At 41.0% G+C, this 21,050-nt stretch overlaps 1 long non-coding RNA gene across 2 annotated transcripts in view; it reads left to right on the forward strand.

The window, feature by feature from the left end:
• LOC131128837 (uncharacterized) overlaps positions 1 to 20,818 on the forward strand; it is a 36,731-nt gene extending 15,913 nt beyond the window's left edge. For both annotated transcript variants that reach the window (XR_009129721.2, XR_013627193.1), the window contains 2 exons: positions 14,989 to 15,083; positions 20,614 to 20,818. This is a non-coding gene — a long non-coding RNA (uncharacterized LOC131128837). The remainder of the gene's footprint in view (positions 1 to 14,988; positions 15,084 to 20,613) is intronic.
• The last annotated feature ends 232 nt before the right edge of the window (positions 20,819 to 21,050 follow it).

The raw sequence follows: 21,050 nt of genomic DNA on the forward strand, positions 1-21,050 counted from the left end.
AACCAGAACAAAGGATATGCATGTTGTGAAATCATGCAAATGAATGCAAATCACTAGCAGCAAGGAATAGCGAGGGGGGAGTAGTTTGCACATGCACAGAGGGATACAACTGACTTTGTTCTGAACGTGTGCAGGGTAAACCTAAACCTATTGAGCAGCCATTTTTACAAATATTTTTCGAAAGTGCACCCAAATATATGTTTCTATCAATTAGGCTATTCTACGATGCAGGAAATGTAAATATTGCGTGGTGTGATACACATTTGGATGATGCAATACGTTGACAGTGCCACCTCAAAACAAATGCAGAGCAGACAACTGATGCAAATAAAAGCCAGATTTTTACTATCCAGCTTCCAAATAAAAACCTGCCTGTATATTTTTTACTGGACCTCTGTTTCTCAGCACGAATATTAAAGAAAAAACAGCATGTCATCCAGTTTTCTGTAAAAGCCAAGACATCCACACATTTGTGTGTCTAAATGTCACTTCACATTTGTTAGAAATAATACACATTCACCTTGTCAGTCATACAATAGTGTAAGGCAAGTTTTATTACAAATGTTGATTCTATAATCTAGAATTTGACAATTTTCATATATATAGATATATATCTATCTATATATATGATAATACAATACAATACAATTTAATATACAAATATATATGATAATTACAATTTGCAGTGATAGAATGGCTCTGTGTCAGAGCCACACAATAAACAATAGTTTGTGTTTACTGCGAATAGGGAATAATATCAGCTGATTTTTTACAACAACACACTTGAAGACAGACCTAAGCAGACACAATATGGTAGGTCAATAAGGGAGGGGTGTGTGCACAGTTAGACGTTGGCAATTGTGCATAATGATAACATTCCTGCATGTCTAATGAGACGGACGCAAGCCAGTCTGTGCTCCTGCTGCTGTTCCGTGTACACGAGGTGTAAACTGTAGAACTACATAATAATACATTAATTGAGGCCTGCTCCATCCGTCAGTGTTTAGTTTTTTTTGCAGAGGCTACTGAAAGGCCCAGGGTGTGATCGTTAATCTTACCAGACTTATGCATGACCACGCTGTGCTGTATTTTGTAGTCTGCTCGCATTAAAATAGTACACACACCTTGACATGTAAGACAAGAACAGCAGTTGTTATTGCCTCCCTATATGCTAAGGTAACATCCATTTAAAGCGCACTCACACTCACTAATACATTTTTTGTGGGGCTTAAATTGCAAAATGCAAGCAACACACAGTGAATTTCCATCTTGCATTTGCTTTTCCAACTTGCGCCTTAATAGAAAGGCACCAAGACGAATGGGAGGGGAAGTAAATATGAAAATGGGGCGCATGCGGGAGTCATAAAAGATGGAAACAAAGGGGGACGGACAGCATACACCAAGAGGGACAGGCAAAAGATGAAGCTCATTTTCTGTAGGCACCCAGTAGCGTCTGCATTGCAGATCGCTGAAATCCCTCTCGAATGCGTCCTGGGCTTAAAGGGGGTGGGGTGGGCAAGGATGAACAAGGGACGGGTTCATGCTGTCTCTGCTTTGGTACACTTTGTTTTTTTTCCTCTCCTCCCCCACCGAAATATATTTTCTGTCTGCATCAAATGTCAAGTTAATTTCCTGGGTGCTATGAGGGATGTGTCCTCCCCTTCGGTATGTGTGGCAGGGTGCTCAGTGTGCCACTGCGTGTGTGTGCGTGTGTGTGTGCATGTGTATGGGGGACAGGGGCATGGCAGAGGGAGCGATGAGGAGTACAGTACCTATAAATTGGCTCTCTGTATAGGGCTTGAAAAGTGTGTAGAACGTGCACATGCATTGATATATTCATGTGTCAGTGTGTGTGTGTGTGTGTGTGTGTGTGTGTGTAAGAATATGATCAAATTATTAATAGATGCTTTTGTCAGTTTTCCTGCTCCCGTCTGCCTGTCCTTATTGTGCATTCATATGTTCAGTTCTTTAAAAAGTTCGTCTGAATTGAATCCTAAAGCACACACGCGCGCGTGCGCACACACACACACACACACACACACAAATGAATGTTTTGTAATTCAATACCGCTGCAAAAAAATAACGGAAAGTGTCCAGAGTATTTTTGAACAATACAGTGTAGAGAGTTTTACTGCAGCCTTTTCATTGACTGTGCTGCACTTCTTGGTCTCCAAAAACAACATCTAAAGCTTACAACCAATAGACATCTAGCATATCAGGTGAAACATTGATGTGGACCATTTAATCTTGTTGCTTGGCAGCATATTCCTTTGAGTGTCTCTACAACTCTACAACCAATTGAGGATGAGCTTAAATGCAGTTTCATTTCATATGCATTTTATGCACCCTCCACAGCTCTAGGTATGTACACCTGTCCTGTTCATACAAAGTTGGAACAAAGATTTTTATAGTTTTACTGTTGTAGTTTTACATTCAGAAAACACTTGAAAATACATTTAAATGACTAATGAAAGGGATAAATTAATGCCACTTATGCTTTGAAGACTTGATTTCTTGGCAAAGATGGCTGTGTGGCAGTGAGGTCGGCTCAGACACCACCTTTGTGTTTTGCTATGGGTTCTTATTCGTGTTTCTCACCTCCTTTATTAAATGCTAGAACTTGCAACTTTCTTTTGCTCCATTACAAATCATTTAGCATTTGTGATCAAAGGAAAAGTAGAGACCTATGTGCGTAACTGTCTTAGTTAGCAAAGAACTACACAGTCAGCCACTGATGACATCATAGTACATGAGAATAGATGCATAGATAGATAAATGCTTGCGCATATGTGCATATATGCATAGAGCATATAGCTATTGAAGGAAGACAAGTCGTGTTAGTTAAAGCAATTGATGGAGATGGAAGAGAGTGGAACAGATGAATCTTATTGGCTGTCCCCGTGGCTCATTGTAGCACTCGTGGAAGGGACGCAGCTGTAATGAAAGAAAGCTTGCAGGCTGCATCGATGCTTGGGTAAACAGTGATTGTTTCAGTGCTAGGTTCCCAAACACGGCCAACAATGTTACCATTGTCCCGCCAGCTCTCATTAGGAGGCGCATCAGAGAAGCGCTGAGGGGAGGTGGGTGAAAAAGGGGCGTCAAAGAGTGTGTGTATAGCTGGCAGGAGCAGTGGGTGTAATGGGAAACATTGAACAAGAGGAAAACAGAAAAAATGTGCTCCAGATTATCAGTTTTATTGTGTCTTATTTGAATGTCTTCCTCTCATGTCCACATCTATCTCGCTCCTTCCTTCTACCTGTGCTCCCCGCTATAATCGTCCTTTGTTCCTCATGTCTTATGCATTGGGGATGGTGAGGGATGCTTTGCCTGTCGTGCCACCGTTGCATCACCTTCTCCCACCTAGTACAGAAGAGAGGGGCCGAGAGAACGTGTGAGGGAGGAAGAAAGAGGGAGGGGGTGCTAGTGAGCGAGTGAGTGAAGGGGAGAGAAAGAGGGGGGCATGCAAGACACAAGACAAAAGGAAAAGATTTGACTGCTTCCTGGCTTAATGAACACTGGCAAGGAATGCTCACAATAGAATACATTATCCTCTCATTAGTAGAGGCAATCAATTAGCAAAAAAGGACCATTGCTACTTTTTTTTGCGTGCATTGGATAAACCTCATTCACAGTTAAATTGTGTAACCCAAAGAACTAGCATCTTTCCCACACACAATGCCAATGGCAACAACAATAGCATAACAAAATCTTCAGTAATATTGGTCAAGATCCATTATGAATATCTACAAGAATGAATTTACACTAGCCTGCTACAACATTGGGAACAATATGTACACATGGTAGAAATTGTTGGTACTCATACGCCAATGAAGGAAAGAAGAATACCTGAAATAATTGGAAACTGACAAAAGTGATAACAGAAAAAATTTACTAAATATTAACAAATAGAAATCTGACATTGCTTTTCTTCAAGAAAACAACAAACTGGCCTGGACAAAAATGATGGTATCCTTAACTGAATATTTAGTTGCACAACATTTTGAAACAGTTAACGCAATCAAGCACAGAGACTCCTACACCCATCGACAGGTTTGATGGATGCCTTTTCACAGATGTTCAGTTGGATTTAAAGGCCTCATAAAAGGCCACTTCAGAATACCCAATTCTTGAGTATTTTTACTGTGTTTTGGGTCATTTTCCTGTTGGACGACTCATGACCTCAGACCAGGTTTTCTAAGACTCTGCATTCTCCAGAATGCCTTGATAGTCTTGAAATTTCATTTTCAGGTTAAACACAGCCTGACACACACTGTAACACAATAATCCTTTGTTGTGATTGTACTTTTGTCTAGAACTGCACTGCGTCAAGAGATGTTTACTAATATTTTGGTTACTTTATTTTGCTACTCAAGAAAAACTCAATATTGTAAACATCCCACAGTATACGAGGCAGTGCATCTCGACTAGGATGACTAGTGCGTGTCTATTCTCCATCACCCTGATTGGTCATCCTCGCTGGGAAAGTGTCCTCTGACAACTAAAGTTGGACTAATGCTGACAATTGCATACCAAATTGTCGCATGGGTCCCATCAGCAATTCACACGTCATTTTGGGGAAATGTCTTTATCCTTTTCTGTCTTTGTTGTCTTCTTTTTAGTGTGTCATCCAGAAAAATAGCAGCAGATAATGGCAGCAATCTATAGTGTGAAAGAGGCAAGGAGTGCCCGAATGCAGTCACAAATCGACGGCTAGGCTGTGTACAAGTGTTGGTGACGAGTGGAACACAATGTTTGTGCTGCTCTCACCATAGCTGTAATTCAAGGTAAAGGTTGGAAATTGAGGAAACAAAAGGAAATGAAGGAAAGACAAGACGTCTTTCCAGTCCAAGATATTGATGGAGTGATTTTTCTGTCCCTTGTATGTGCTCTTTTGTCGGGACAGTTTGAATTTTTATGCATGTGTGCTTCAGTCATACAGGCTTCATAATTGATATGACTTATGACACAATTATGATATTTGTATCTTTTGGCATTATACAATCAGTTCAGATTGAATCGGTTCAGTATCTGAACTATGAGTTCAGATACCTGTTGATTTGATGATCTTAGCAATCTTGTTCTCAATTATTTGTCCTGTGAATGTGGATTTCCTTTGCCACATCTATTTTCATAAAAACAACATTTTATGAACAATAAACAGAGTAATCATATCTGACCCAGCATCAAATTCAGCTATGTGGCTATTGCTACAGGTTAAAGCTCTACTGGTATTGACCTTGTCACTTGTGCACAGATGAATGTGTGTTTCCAATTTAGCCTTTGAATCCCACTACACACTATGCTACTTATAGATATACAGTGACAACCACATGTAGGAAATGCTGTGCATATAGTAAAAGGATCCTAGATTCATGGACAACATGCAATGAAGAGCCACTTTACTATAATGCAAGATGAATTGAAGACACGTCCCTGTATACATGCTATGCCCAACCAAGGGAACTGTAAAGGGTATTTTATCTTTGAGTGCATGTGTAGGAGTGTTTTGGTGCTCTTCAAGCAACAGGCTCTGTGTTGTATTTTGACCTTTGAAAAGATGTGGATAAACTACATTTTCCACACATTCCATGTGTAGAGTATGTATTACCGGTTGTCATAGTGCTGATTGCATGTGTTCAGAATAGATGCTTATGTTTGCAAGTACAAAATACTATTGTATTGTATGAACTTTTCATTTGAATCCATCTGCACAAAGTGTTGCATCTCTTCATCGGAAGACCGTCTATGTGATGAAAACTCAATTTTTGAAGCAAGACATCATTGCTTCAAAAATTGAGTTTGCAACAATTGGTTGTTGATGATAAAACAAAGAAAGGTGGTGATTTAAAACACTCATTTAAAAACATTAAAAACATTATCTACATACATCAAAATACAACAACCATTACAATAAAATACAATGCAAACAAACAACACAGATTAGGCACAGCAAGTGAAGACTGGGGCTGGAGCTGGTCATCGGTTTGAGCACAGACCTAAAACCTTGCTTTTTAAAGCACAACACTAGACACACACGAACTAAAAAGCACGTCTAAAAACCTCAGGTAGGGCTTAACAAGAAGAAACTGATGTTTGGGTTGGTCACCTGTCCAGACACAGTCTCAAGTTCTTGTTTTTTAATGCACAAGATTAGACAATCCAGAAAATGATATGTAAATGTTACAAAAAAGTGGGCTAATAAATTGACAATAAAAGCACAAATACTGCGGATTTCAGAAAACAACAGATGGAATGATACAGCACTCTACAAGAAGCAATGAAGTCTGTAAAATTAAATAATTAAAAAAAATCAAAAAATTGTTAACTATAATGATGGAAATGGTTATATTAATGATGATTATAATGATAAAGATTATAACAATAATGATAATAACAATAATAATATTACAATAATAATAACAGGGGAAAACAAGACAGTGGCATGAACATGATTATATCTTGCAAAAAGGGGTAGGCATTTATAAAAAGGGGTAGGTATTTATAAGCTTCAGCCTACTCCTTTTGGGCTTGTGATCAGAAAGCTGAATACAAATGTAAATAATGGAAAGTTATATTTTGATTGACGTAAGAAATGCACTGTAATGTTTCCTATATTTGCCCCCCCCCAAAAAAGGTTGGGAAAGTATAGATAAGCATATGAATATCTGTATGTGAATGTCCACATTAGGTATTTTTTCACACTAAAGTGATCTCCAATCCAAGAGCTCTCTATGAATATTGCCGTAACAAAAAATGGCCATGATGGCAGTGTCACAATGGTATTAATCTTACCTGGATGACATGATATTGTAATGTATTGTTGAGAGATGTCACTTCTTTTCCAGTCTTCCGCTGGGTCTTCTTCTGTATTCTCACACAGTTACTTCCATATATGGTGTATGTTGTCATGCTGATTACATTAGTTTGTGATCCCAGTGACATTGGCTCTAACTGACTTTACCTAACCTAAATTTTAACGCACCAAATCCTCTTTAGCAGTGTGCCTCCAATGTACTGTATATTTGTGTGTACGTGTGTGTGTGTGCTTTGGGACTACAGTATACTTATTGGTATTGTGACAGTGTTTTAATGCTACATCAAGAACATCCAGTTAGCAATAATCATTGTAATTGATGTAATTCATTACAAATGTAACTGCAAATGATAATCATGGACAATTTCCAAGTGTTTATGATTGGGGATAGGTGCCACGACTTTTTTGTGCTTGACTAAAGAAAAAAATAGACATTAATGAGCATATTCATTGCTGTTTTTTTTTACATTATGATATTATGATGGGCAATTTGTTTTTAAATATTTTGAACCCTTGTTTTAATAAAACGTCTTTAGACCACAAACTAGAAGACAACAGCACCTGTACTGGTTGCAACTCAGCACTGCACTACACTTTGCCTTAATTTAGTTAAGATGCAATAAATCAAAAATAATTTTCATTATCAACATTGACCGAAATCAGAATAGTCAAGCAATTATTATGACAACCGTATGTCAATTCAACATGATGGAAAGGTGTTCAAAAGACTCTACTTTCGATAAAAAAGGAGATAAAGCAATATACATATTGCACAAAACATCAACATCTCTTACATTTTTAGGACACTGTTTTCACCGAACAGTTGGAACATATTTACCTATAGACATTCTGACCATCCATGCAGCCCTGGGAAAGAAGCACATTGAGGTTCAAGGTCATTCCAAGTATTCAGCCGCCTGAGGCTCTCCATTGTCAAGGCACCACATCTTTTGCTCTCAAATGCACCCACAGGCTGTTGCAGGCACAACACATTGTAGGTAGGTGGGCAGTAAACGCACCACATCCTGTCTTCAACAGTATACTGTCTGCCAGGTGAGACTTAACTCGATGATACGCAAACAACTGCAGCTGTTTGTGCACATTGGGAACTATTTCACTTAGTTGTTTATGGACATATTGGGATTTAGCCATTAGGCAGCTTGTTTTGTTACAATTGTGCATTTGTTATTCTCTCTAGATTGCCCTCCACTGTTAACCTTTTAATGTGACATCCCCATTGTTGATGGCGCATGAAGGCATATTTTGCTTTCTACTTAGTGAAGAGTGAAAATTGTGAGCATTTCATGTGTGAACCACAGTTAAAGGTGAGGCGTAGAGGGGGGAAGGCTAAAAGGAGAGTAACAGCAGCGGGTGTGATTAGCTCCTTTGTTGGAGGTCTGTTGAGCTTCATTGGCTGCAGAGAATAGGTTCCTAATGAAGCCAGCCAAGCTTGGACCAAACTTTGTACTGAAGACAAACTAAGTTATGGTGGTCTGACGGAGCGCTGGGGGAGAGACCACTGATATTCAACGCCTGGACATATGGTCACCCTCAATCAGGGCCTCCCCAAGCGGCTTTTTCATGTCTTGGCTTACTTTTGAGTCTCTCTTTCTCAGAATAGTAATATTTATTGTTCGGATTGCTCAGTTTTGGTGTGTTTGCTTGTAAAGAAAAACAGTTATGTTGAAAACAGAGTTAGTGTTAGTGACAGCAAGTAGAGGTTGTTTGATGCTTACTGGATGCGACACGAGAGAGAGGGCTGCAGGCATTGTCTTTCCAGCTGACCTCAATACGGAATCCTTTCTGACACATCCTACAAGAGGTAGAGTAACTGAGTAAATCACACTAACTTAGCTGTGTCAAAGAGTCCATTTATATCTTCACAAGGCAATAAATAACATTGGCAAGAATATTAAATTGTGAATTGTGTGCAGTTTTGTCCATGGCGCAAGCCTGATTGCTGTTTGAGGCTAATTGTTTGGGTCAGGGTGGGAGCATGGGGGACGGGTGGCTTTCGTGTCTCACCAGCGAGGCTCTCGGTAACTGAGCCGGCAAGGGGGAGAAAGGGCCCACTCCAGGGCCACACAGCAGGCTTGAGCAACACTTACTTCTACTGGCCAAACTGTCAGCCAGAACAACTTCATTGTGCCCAAAATTGGAGTTGAAAGCAAGGCAGAGACTTGGGAGGACAGGGGTGGTTGGAGGGGAGTTGTGGGTAGGAGTGGGTAGGATGCAGAGACAGAAGACTGGTTGGGGGGGTGTGGTGCTGTGGGAAACTGGGGGACGAGAAAAGAGAGAATCCTGGAGGAGGTGTGAGTTTATTTCATGAGATTTCCCATTTCCCATGAGTGGAAAAAGCATGAAGATTTTGTGATTTTTAGTTTGTACATTTGTACAAATTAAAGATATCAAGTACAGGCATGACACACAAAGTTTGAAAATGACACAACCCCTATTTGATATTGAATAATTTCCTTAATTTTGTGTTCTAAAAAGCCAATTTGCTTATGTAATTTGGTAACCACTTAAAGACTATGGGAAAATATGGCTGCCAGATTGTGACCAGTTGAGAACCTCTAGTCTGTCATCCGGTAACATATAGGGATCATTATTTGAGCAAAAAGTGTTATGTAAGTTTCGGGGTACTATATCCCAGTAACAAACCAACTAGCAAGCCTCTAAGCCCAACACTAAGCCAGTTCACTATCTTCTCATCCTCATGTCTCATGCCCCAGTTTAAATGAGGCTTTCCACCCTTAGCAACCGCATGGAAAAGTGTGAAGAAGTTTACTTAGTCACACTCAGTTTAGGGAGATGAGGAAAGTTTGCATCTCTCTGTACAAGATTGGGTGAAGGTGTGTGTGTGTCTTCAGTCTTTTCCTGCCAGCTGCTTGTGTGCACATTTGAGTGAAATGCAGAAGTCTGCACACACACAGACACATGCACACACACACATGTTTGATCCAGAGAAAGCCCTGCAGCTCCCAGAGACCTAACAAAAGGCCTCCTCTATCCATTGTATGAGATGTGTGTTTCCCAGGAGAACTCAGCCACAGCCAGAGAAGAGCTCGAGATCGCTTTCCCCTAACGTAGATGTTTTTTTCCCTCTATGGTCCAGCACAACACTCTCAAAAGAACTGGCCTTGGTATTTTGACGTACAAGACGCTGAGTTTGGGGGGAGAGACAGTGAGAGGAAGAAAAGGAGAGAGTGAACATCTTGACAGATGAACAGACACAGCAGACAGACAGCGAGCAGGCATTCCCAGTGCACTCTTATAAAAAAGAATATTCAGGGTGTTCTCTGCCATTTTAGTTGCTCCTTGTCTTTGCACCATTGTCAGCTTTCTTGTCGACTTTGTTCATGAATGTAGATCCACCCAGTGGGTGGGTAGGCAGATTTCCTCCTTATGTTGACAAGCTCACCCACCAACTGCATGCTAATTCCTCTGCTGAACTACTGAACTACTCCAACACACATTTCCAAAGTTGCTCATCATTGCTTCATTAGAACAGAGTTTTTGTAGATATTAGCAGATATTGGACTCTATTTTTGTAGACCGGGCACAGGCCTTCCCTGCGCCGCACCAACGGGGTGTGGCCAGCGCCCTTTGCAAGCGCAGGGCCCACTGGACTGCGCATCAGAGGCCACAGTACATGTCACAATGTAGACCACCTCTGTTCCTGACAGTCACATTGAACACAGCAGCAGACTAATCCAGGCATAGTGGTCGTGATCCAACTGCAATCACGCTCTGTCGTCTGTTGCCAAATACCTTTGATGATATATTTGCAGGATATGTACTCCATCTTTTTAGATCACATTAAGAATGAAGATCGGGACCAACTCCACACTAGGGCAAGGGGGGAGCAACACCCCTCCTAAATGGTTGTTAAAATGTGGCTGTGGGATATTTTAGTTTGTGCCAGACATTTAGAAAATGCCGGTGAGGTTTTGGTGTCGTGTGTGCACTGTGCGCCTGTCATCCAATTACCAAAGCGCAGGGTGCGCTTCGCCTGCACCAGGAATAGACCAGGTCAGACCTGGCAATCTGTCAGGGTGCCTGTGGCTCGCTGTTTTGTCATGAAATTTTTACAGCGCCAAACTGAAAATGCGGAGCCCAGTCTACCAAATTACCAAACTGGACAAAATTACAACTGCGTGGGGTTTGCCACGCTACCCCACCCTGTACCACCTTACACTGCGCCACAAAATTAGAGCCCACAATCTGTTTTTGGATTGGTGCGACACCAGCTCAGTGGTGACTTGCCTTATGGGCAGGACACAGCCTTGATGATCTAGCAGGTGCAGTTTTCTTTCTTTCTAATATGTATTTCATGTTTAATATAGACTGGATGATTGAGTTGTGATATTAGCCCTGTTTTGAGGAGTCATTTCATTTATCTCTTTGGCTTCCCATTCCTGCTGTCCTAGGCCATGGTCCTATCAGCCATTAATGAGCCATTCATTTTCTTGAAAGCCAGCTATGATTGAACATTATGAACTAGAAAATTTGTTATTCAAGTTGAGCTTAATGCCTGGGAGCTTCACCAAGATCTCAGAGAGGCCACAGAAGCCTATAGCTGAAAACAAACATAGTCGGATGATACCATCTAATCTCTCCAACACCATTATCGTCTAAAATATCACCATACACTCTTCCATACCCACACTCCCTCACCCTCCGAACCAGACTTTCTCCCTTCTGCTACACACCGTTTGAGGTGAAAGCTTGTCTGTTGAGGCTGAGAGTGAATGTAAGCCATTGTCGTAGTGTAACTGGACTCTACAGCCGGTTGTTTGATACTGTTTTGGGTCTGAAAGGGCTTTTTTTTAACGAACACATCAGCTGAGATGCCCAGACTACCAACTCTATTTGTGGTAACTGATTCTTTTTTCATCCATTTCCATCCTCAGTTTTTCTGTCGAAATCTTTTATGCAGGTTCACTTCAGAGTCAGAAGACTTAATTCCTCGAAAGAGGAGTATGCATGTTGTCATTGTTTCAGTCACATGTTGTCCCTTTTCCTAGCCTCTTTCTTTGTGTGGAAATCTCTTGCGGGATTCTTAGACAAAGCAGTTCTATTTCTCATTCACACCTCTGCTAACCCTAACAAAACAAGGCAAAACATTCTTACTGGAGAGTTATGAACTGTAGATTGCAGCCATTATAACTCTAGCTGCTATCTACCATCATATATTGTACTACATACTATACTACAGTGGCTTGGGGTGCATTTTGTACCTGGGTCGTCAGCGGGGACTTGAGTGACCCAATCCACTTCTTCATGCCACCACAATCACCACATCAAAATTATCCTCGTAAGATTAGTGAGCAAACCGTATCCCAGGCTGACCTATCCACTGTGGGAAGTTTCACCACTGTTTCCGCATGTTCACCAGGTTTTCGCCATTTTTGGTCAATGGCTCTCATTGTTGTTTGCTGCAGTCCCAAAGCTTTAGAAATGCCTTTATGACAGTGCTTCTCAATTATTTTCTGTCATGTGCCCCCTGAGAGATAGAATTTTTTCCGCGCCCCCCCCCCCAGATTTGAAATACTAGAGAAACTGATGATATTTATTCATTTATCTGCACTGTACAGAGTGAACTTAGCATACAAGTGCATTCAAGAGTCAAATTGTATTGCATGTTGAGTACTATAAATTTGTACATGTTGGTAGGTCTGCATTGAAATGAAAGCCCCACCCGACGTTTTTTTGTTTCATCTGTTGTTACATGGTTGGTTGCCTCAATGTTCCCGAGTGCACAGTTAAGCCATTTAGTCATTAGCTCATTTAGTCCACACTTCATAGGTAGTGTTTAGGCCAACAGAGATTTTTGTCACATTATCAACTACATATTGTCATATTCTTTCAACAAAAAGTAATTTATCAAGTGGATGTGAAAATTCCCACACTCACCTAAAAATAACACTCTGAGACCAACAACAATTGTCTCTCTCTAGAAATCTCCCATATATGAATCAGGTACTGTCAGTGATGATTATATTGGTACACTATCTGAACAATTCTTCGACAATTTTATTCAGTTTGGAGTATTTTGCTTTTCTTTTCAGTGTGGCCGTTGTACTTCTTTCCACCTGCAAAATATTATAAAAAGAACATCACTGTTTTGTTGTGAAAGCAAAATTTTGATACAGCACTTGTAGATGAATAATATTATACAGACGTGACAACTGAAGTGTTTAATGCCACTGTTTTGTTCGCATTCTTTGAATACTTACTCGCACTTCTATGGCTCTTCTGTCATCCTAATGTATATTCAGTGATTAGTGTGGACAATCCTATGCAAATATCCACATACCATTCTGACTTTATTTGTCAGCTTTTTCAAAAAAGGTAAAGATAAGTACATGGCTTGGGACAATGTTTTGGAGGGAGATTTCTGAGCACACATATACACCCATCTGTGATCCCGACCCATTTCAGCAGTGAGAAACTGTACCGCCATTTTCATAAGAATAATTGACACTTCAAGTTAGCCTTGCAATGAAAGAGGATTACTTTCCCCTCCCAGCATATGTGCAGCCAGTGAGCACTGCCATACTGGAGAATATGAAAGGGAGGGCAAAGATGAGGTAAGGAGGGCACATGTCATAAAAGCTTTACCCTTTTATTCGTCTGTCGTAGAATAGAGCATTGTAAATGTCCATTTTGAGTACAGTATAACTATACACTTAAAGTGATTTTTGCTTGGAAATTAAACTTCCTGGTCTTGCCTGGTCAGACAAATTATCTTTCTTGATGATGTTTCCTTATATGTACACTTCCTTTAGTGCCATTGAATACAAGCCAGAACTTGTGTGTGACTGTGTGCGTTCAGAGTGGAGGTTTCCCCACATTAAACCATTAAAGCAAGTGTGATGTTGAATTATTGATAATGGCTAATGAAAAGGATCAGTTCAGGATGAACTATGGGCTTAACCAAAGCCCTGAGGCTAACACATACACCCCTGAGCATGCACACGCCCATACACAGATTAGTTTCCCTGTTCATCATATAACTTGGCTTGTCTCAGAAAAGAATCTACCGCTTCTCTCCTCACTCTGGCCTTCGCCATTGTTCCAACAAACTGCACCACAACAGTTTTGAATCCCTTCCCTAAAATCTTGTACTTTCACACCGACCAGCAGAGCAGAGAGCAGTTGTGATGCTAAGTCGCGTTTCAGGGAAAAAGGAGATTCAGTTATTTTGCGGGGGAAGGGGTAGAGAATGCAATGAAGAAGGGGGGTAGGAGAATTGGCGCCAGCTCCTCTGAGGCGCTCAGCAGCATCCCCCCACTCAGAGATGGCGGATGTGTCTGGGGGTATCCATGACAACACGGCTGCATACCGGGGACATACTACCACAGTTACGTCTTCAAGTATAGTTGGGTTTGGTGTGTGTTTTTGCTTTTATATACTCATGTGTGGTTGTGCTTACGTGTTAGGGCCCACAAGCATTAATATTCATTGAGCGTGCCTGGGAAGCTGCAGGAACCAAAATCAGTTTGTTGCACAAGACCGACATATAGTACATGAGCTTCTTTGGCTCATTCACGTAACTTTACTTAACTGTATGAACTTCTGCTTTTACAATGTGCTCTTACTTTATAGCCAACCAGCATTATGTTTGGAACTGTCACATTCCCTTGCACAGTCACACATTGTGTTGTAATAGTCCCTTCTGGGACTGGATTCTCCAATAATAGTAATCCTCTGATGAGTTCCTATGTGAGACCGAAAGAGAGAGAGGGGACAGGGCTTTATGTGTCATAGGTTATATACGTTTTTTTTTTCCTGTCCCTAAATGCACTCTCCCACATTCATACACACTCAGATGCAGATCCTATGGGAGTATATTTTTAACCAAGACAGCCTTGTGCATTTGCTGAGAGGTTAAAGGGCCGAATGGTGAATCAAGTAAATAATTCACAATAGTTGAAACTCTTTCGATGTAACCTCAGCATGAATGGGGGGAGGGAAACCAAAGAGACTTACTTACCTTCTAACACCCTTTATAAGTTACATTTCATCCAACGTGGTGTTGTGATATAACTGTGCGAAGTGCAAGGAAACAATCAGACAATTACTTATGCAAGGTTCTATAATCAGTCTGCATGTAGGTGCATTTGCTCATGTTTTTTTAAGATGATGTCTTCTCTGTATGTTTTTAGGCTTAATGAAGATCTCAGAGAGAGTGACCCGGAAACAAATACCTTAACCTAATGATGGCAGTCTTCAGGCTAAGGATATTCAGCAGATTGTAAAGGTGACTTTCTCCTTTCAAGCATTACTGTTTCTGCCCTCTTTTTATGTGGGCTATATTTCACAAACTCCCGCTGCTATGGATCACCAGCCTCTGCATGCCTTTTACCAGAGAATTTTCCATGAAGGTGTCGGTAAGACATTTTGAGTGACATTGCATGTGTCAAATGGCTGATTGAAGGAGACACATAGAGAAATGCTGTGCTAATGAAATCATCTGACCCACATCCTTTAGTGCTATCCATTTCTACAAAGACACAGAAAGGTCATTAATACAGGTAAACCATGACTGGTCCCTGAAGTGAAAGTGTTTTTTTTTCCACAACCAAAAGGAGCATCCATTATTTACTATAGGGGGTTACTAGACACTTAGCAGATAATGCATTGCTTCAAGCATACAAAACATGGTGCCTCCTCTGTGCTGCCAAGACCATTGTTGTATTTTATTGTTTTTTGGAACATGTAAGTTCCCATCTATACTGACAGATGAAAAAGAAGATGTCTCCCTGAGGTTGGGAGGCACTGACAAAGGAGAAAGTGACTGGCATGTTGAAGAGATATGTTGTCTTCATGTGTGTCAGTTATATTTTGGGGCAAGTCAGCAATCCCTGTGGATCATTTCTTGTACGTTGTGTACTTTTAATTGTAAATAGCTGCCAGTTTATAAAAGTGGCTATCGAAAATTAACACATCCCTGTTAAATAACTTTAAAAAACAAGGTACAAATTTAGTCAGATCAGTATTTCTCTTCAGTACCTCCACCTTAAGAAATACCCACAGCATGTCACACCATAGTGATGGCATGTGTGTAAATATGTAAAACAATTGGGTTTTTTTTCGCAATTCCAAAAAGTACTCTACAGTGGAGCCTTGGTTTCTGTAATGTATCTCTGTTAAACAATACCCCTTTGTGACAATGCGATTGTAACAGATCCGACCAATGTGCTACAACTTCAAATCGTGTTTCTCGCCTTAAAGTTCTGATACTTGCAATTTTTTAAAGACGTATTTAATTTTAAAACAAGCACAGATTCATCCAAACTCAGAAATACGTACCGTTTTTGAACTCGTCACCAGCGTACACCGCACTGTGCTCATTAGAGGAGGGAAAGAGACAGATACTGTACGAGTTATTCTATGAACACGTAACCACCCACACATACATATAAAAGATAGCAGCAAGATGAAAGGAATCCTTGGCCGGAATCGATCTATTGTGTCCCAACTCTAAAAGAAACGCTATTCATTCTTCACAGAGACAAAGTCACCAATGTGCAGATGCTTTCTTTGGGTAGTCGAGTTCTTGCTAACTTGTTAGTTAAGCACACTGTTTGACTGTACGATAACCAACACTTATTATCCTCACTATCTCAGCTGTCTTTGGGCGAGAGGCAGGGTACACCCTGGATGCTAACCACTTGTCCACCGTGTGGCCTCTATGCAATTCCTTTGTCCACCTATAAATAAAATTGAATCATATGAAAACTGGGTTGTATGAAAACCAAGGTTCCACTGTATTTGGGTGCAAAAACATCACTCTGCATTACCAGAAGAACATCATACCTAAAGTGGTTGTATGCTTAGGGCTTCTTCTCCCAAGACTTTAGTCAAAGTGGAGATAATTAAGGAAAAATTATTGATTGACTCTAAAGTAGAATGCTTGAATGCTGAAGTTGAAGATACAGTCATGCCTCACTACATCGCGGCTTGAACATTGTTTCTTCACTCTGTTGTGGTTTTTCAAAAATTAATTAATCACTGTTTCGTGGTTGGCTCTGATCTATGCATTATTACTAAAAAAATATTAAAAGACATCAATCATATGTCAAAATCATATATCATATGTAGTATTCTGGTCACTAGAGGTCAATAATGTTATGTTGATGAGACATTACCTTGTGAAATACCTTAATTTACATTGCATGAGTTAGCCAGTGGACAAGTGGTTGGCGCGCAGGCCACACGGCTAGGTTCGCTTCCCCCCTTTGTATGGAGTTTCCTCCAACATGCATGCTAAGTTAATTGGTGACTCCAAATTGTTTAAAGGTATGAATGTGAGTGTGAATGGTTGTTTGTCTATATGTGGCTGGCGACCAGTCCAGGGTGTACCCCGCCTCTCGCCTGAAGACAGCTGGGATAGGCTCCAGCATGCCCGCGACCCTCGTGAGGATAAGCGGTATAGAAAATAGATGGAGTTAACCATGAACATGATATAGTGAAAAAAAGTTTTCCTCACATTCGGTGTGGACGTGGTATGTTTTTAGCTTCTTACTTCGTCTTTCTTCCCCACTCAGTTTCAAACATTTTCTTAAGTTTAAAATCAATTAGGATGCAAACTATTTTGCTCAGCGGCTTGCTTTACTTAAAGCGGCGGCTGTCTCTTTTGTCCGCTGCACAGATCCTATAGCCTGTGCGTAGTTGCGTTGCACAGTAGCCAGCATTAGTGCAGCAGTGTATTATTTTACAGATTTGTATGCCATATGCATGTCAGACTGGCTGCCCTGTATATCAATCAAGTAACAAACATAGTGAGGATGGATGATAGACTCACATCAAACTTTTAATACCATTTGAGATACTACTACAACAAGGAACTTTCCGAAAGATCACTGTGAAAGATCTGATCACTGTGTTTGTTTATTTGATCTGGACGCTCATAATCAACGACACTTATAGAGGCTTTAAAGTGAAGTGTCAGCATAGAACGGGCTGCTGCTCTGACTGAGATCAGCTGCTTGCATGCAGGCAGAAAGACAGGCAGGCAGGCTCGGCAAGCAGCATGCGCCCTTGAGGTGCACTAAGCAGGCAGGCTCTGGCGCTCGACTTGTCTGAATTCACTTCCCTTCATCTTTTGGAGATGGGCTGACTTTGGCTGTCGATGCTGAGGGACCGCCTGCCAACCCTGAACCGTTCTTCACTGTCAGCTAAGCATCAGAGAAATGTGTTGAAGAAGAAAAGCCTGGGCAAAACACTTTTGTTCAGGCTGAATTCTTGAAAAAATGAGGGCAGTCAATGACTTACAGTGTGTTTTTTAGGGACACACTTCCAATATTTCAAGTCTAGGAGCAGACAAACCAGTTTTAACATCCAATAATGCATTTTTTATGCTTATTATCCTTACTAGGGTCGCAGGTTTAACATATCGCAGGGTCGCAGGTTTGAACATACCTATTTTCTTACCAGGTGCAGCGCACCTGCCCTGTGCTGTGATTGCTTATTGCATTGAAATAAATGTGAACTCTGACATGCGGAGGGTGCGCTTCGCCTGCGCCAACAATAGACAGTTTGACGCTGGTGATCTTTCAGGGCCCTTTTGGCGCACTGTTTTGTCGCGCAATTTTCATTGCGCCATGCTGAAAATGTCGACACCTCCATAATTGGCTGTGTACTGTGGTGCGCTGGACGAAATTACCACTGCGTGGGGTGCGCCACGCTGCGCCACCCTGCGCCACCTTGCGCTGTGCCACAAAATTAGAACCCATTAAGTGAAATTTTAGGAAATGCTGTAATCAGGGGAGCCTAGCTGATGTTAGTCTTGCGTCTGTTTAACACAGACAAGGGCACCACACATTGGAGATAAAACTGTTTTTTTCTCCATAGTCCTCAGCTGTTCACGCCATACACTCATACTGGGTCTCATGATACATATATCTTGTCAGCAAGCTCTATAGTTACAGGAAAATGCAACACAATAACACCATAGAAGGGAAAAACTAACCTGTCTCATGACAGTCTAATCCCAGCTCACGTTCCCCATTTTTGGGGGAAGTGAGCATCAGGTGTGGTGGAAGCAATGGGGTTGGCTGTCCAGTGTAGACTGGGAGTAAAAGGCACTATCTCAAATCATTAGGGAACATTTACATGGATTACAAAAACAGCAACTTTTGGAGCTGCATAATGAAACTGGAAACAACCCCTTTGAAGAGCCTTTTTTGAACAAATGTGTTTTAATGAAATGAATGAAAGACAAGAAAAATCTTAAAATTAATCTTAAAAATATGAAATTCTTAAAATTATCATAACTCCTCCTCCTCTTTTGTGTGTGTGTGTGTGTGTGTGTGTCTCGTTCGTGTCACTGGTGACACGAAGAAAAGCTGACTCGTTTTGGGGGTAAATTGTTTGGCTTCACCTTAATATAATTATATTATTAATTATTCTAGGAAAAAAAAGTATATTATATTTGGGTCAGTGTGCTAAGTGTTCATTGTTAGCATAGTCAAGTATACACCATGTGTGCTTAAAATGAATCTCAACTGAAATGTACATTTACTACACAGCTAACCCGTCCACGATTGTGTTAATGTAGCCTGAGTCTCCAGGCTTCCTTTTGAAGAGAATAATAGGCAGTTGTTACCCTGAGACACTCCCAGGCCATGTGTCCACAGCTAAAAAAAAATGTCACCGGCTGTCTTTTCAGGTTCTAACGATAGCATGTAAGACAATACATGTGAGAAGTGCAGGAGTAAGAAAAGGAGAAAAGTGCAGTGTGATATGTGTGTGTGTGGGGTGGGGGGGTGCAAATGTCAGCCACTATTGTTGAAGTCTTTGTTGGCCTCAAGTACACAGAGAACTCACTGCTCATGAACTCCTTTCATTACTCTGGAGTGATGTAACTCTACAAGTGGTTTCCCCTCCAGTTTCAACACAGACAAAATCACACACACGGGTCATGTGTGTTGCCGTCACAGTTAAGGTTCTTACAGCTCTTACGGATGAGGTGTTTCGAGTGGGGTTGTGTAAAGTTTAGCTGAGAAATTCTACAAATATTAGTTAATTAATGTGGAACCTTGGCTAGCATCATTTTGTATAAGAAATAATCTATAAAAGATGTGATTGTGTACAAAGACACAGCATGATCAACATGAACACTGCCTTCTTGTTTTGAATAATATCTTAAAAGTCAGGGCGGCACGGCGGTCTAGTGGTTAGCACACAGACCTCACAGCTAGGAGACCAGGGTTCAATTCCCACCTGTGTGGAGTTTGCATGTTCTCCCCGTGCACGCATGGGTTTTCTCCGGGTACTCCGGTTTCCTCCCACATTCCAAAAACATGCTAGGTTAATTGGTGACTCCAAATTGTCCATAGGTATGAATGTGAGTGTGAATGGTTGTTTGTCTATATGTGCCCTGTGATTGGCTGGCGACCAGTCCGCGGTGTACCCCGCCTCTCGCCCGAAGACAGCTGGGATAGGCTCCAGCACCCCCGCGACCCTCGTGAGGAAAAAGCGGTAGAAAATGAATGAATGAATCTTAAAAGTCAATACAATTACCTGTTTAATTATAATAATATATTATGTAGCAGTCAAAGACATTCTTGTTAGGTTAGATGGTGACTTAATTGTCCTTAGGTGTGAATGGTTATATCGGTGTCCTATAAACTGGTGACCAGTCCAGGGTGGACCATGACCCTCGCCCAGAGTCAGCTGGGATAGGCTCCAGTTCACCTGTGAGCCTGAACATGAATGAAAGAATGACTTCAACTGAATTATGCAGAATTTCTTCTAATTTTGTATTTTTTCCACTAATTTCATAGGCACTTCCCAACTGCTCAGCGCCTAAGAGAGTGGATCCTTCCAAGACCTGCCAAATCAGTTGTTTTCACCTCAACTTCTTATAGTGATTGCACAAGATATTGCAAGCCTGTAGCTGATGAGAATCCATGTATTTCTGTTTTTATTTCCCTTGTAAATGTATCTGGTTTTGGCTTTTGACAGCTAAATAAAACCTTTTTAAGACTAGAGTTGTTTTGTGTAAGTTATTTCCTTGTTTGGTCGCTGGTAAAGAACAATGAGCTTGACATAATTGGGTCCTGTTTGCTGATGGCAGGAGCTGCCAGCTGATAAAAGCTGGCAGCTTGATCAAAGCATCCACATCAAAATGATGTTCCCGACACAGTTTGAGCTGTATCCTGGAAAAAAAGAAAGAAATCCTGCTTGTGCACAATAAATCCCTCGCCTTGTAAATCAAATG

This window comes from Doryrhamphus excisus, linkage group LG3, assembly GCF_037039965.1.
Source record: "Doryrhamphus excisus strain RoL-2023G ecotype Guam linkage group LG3, RoL_Dexc_Guam_v1.1, whole genome shotgun sequence".
Lineage (NCBI taxonomy): Eukaryota > Metazoa > Chordata > Actinopteri > Syngnathiformes > Syngnathidae > Doryrhamphus > Doryrhamphus excisus.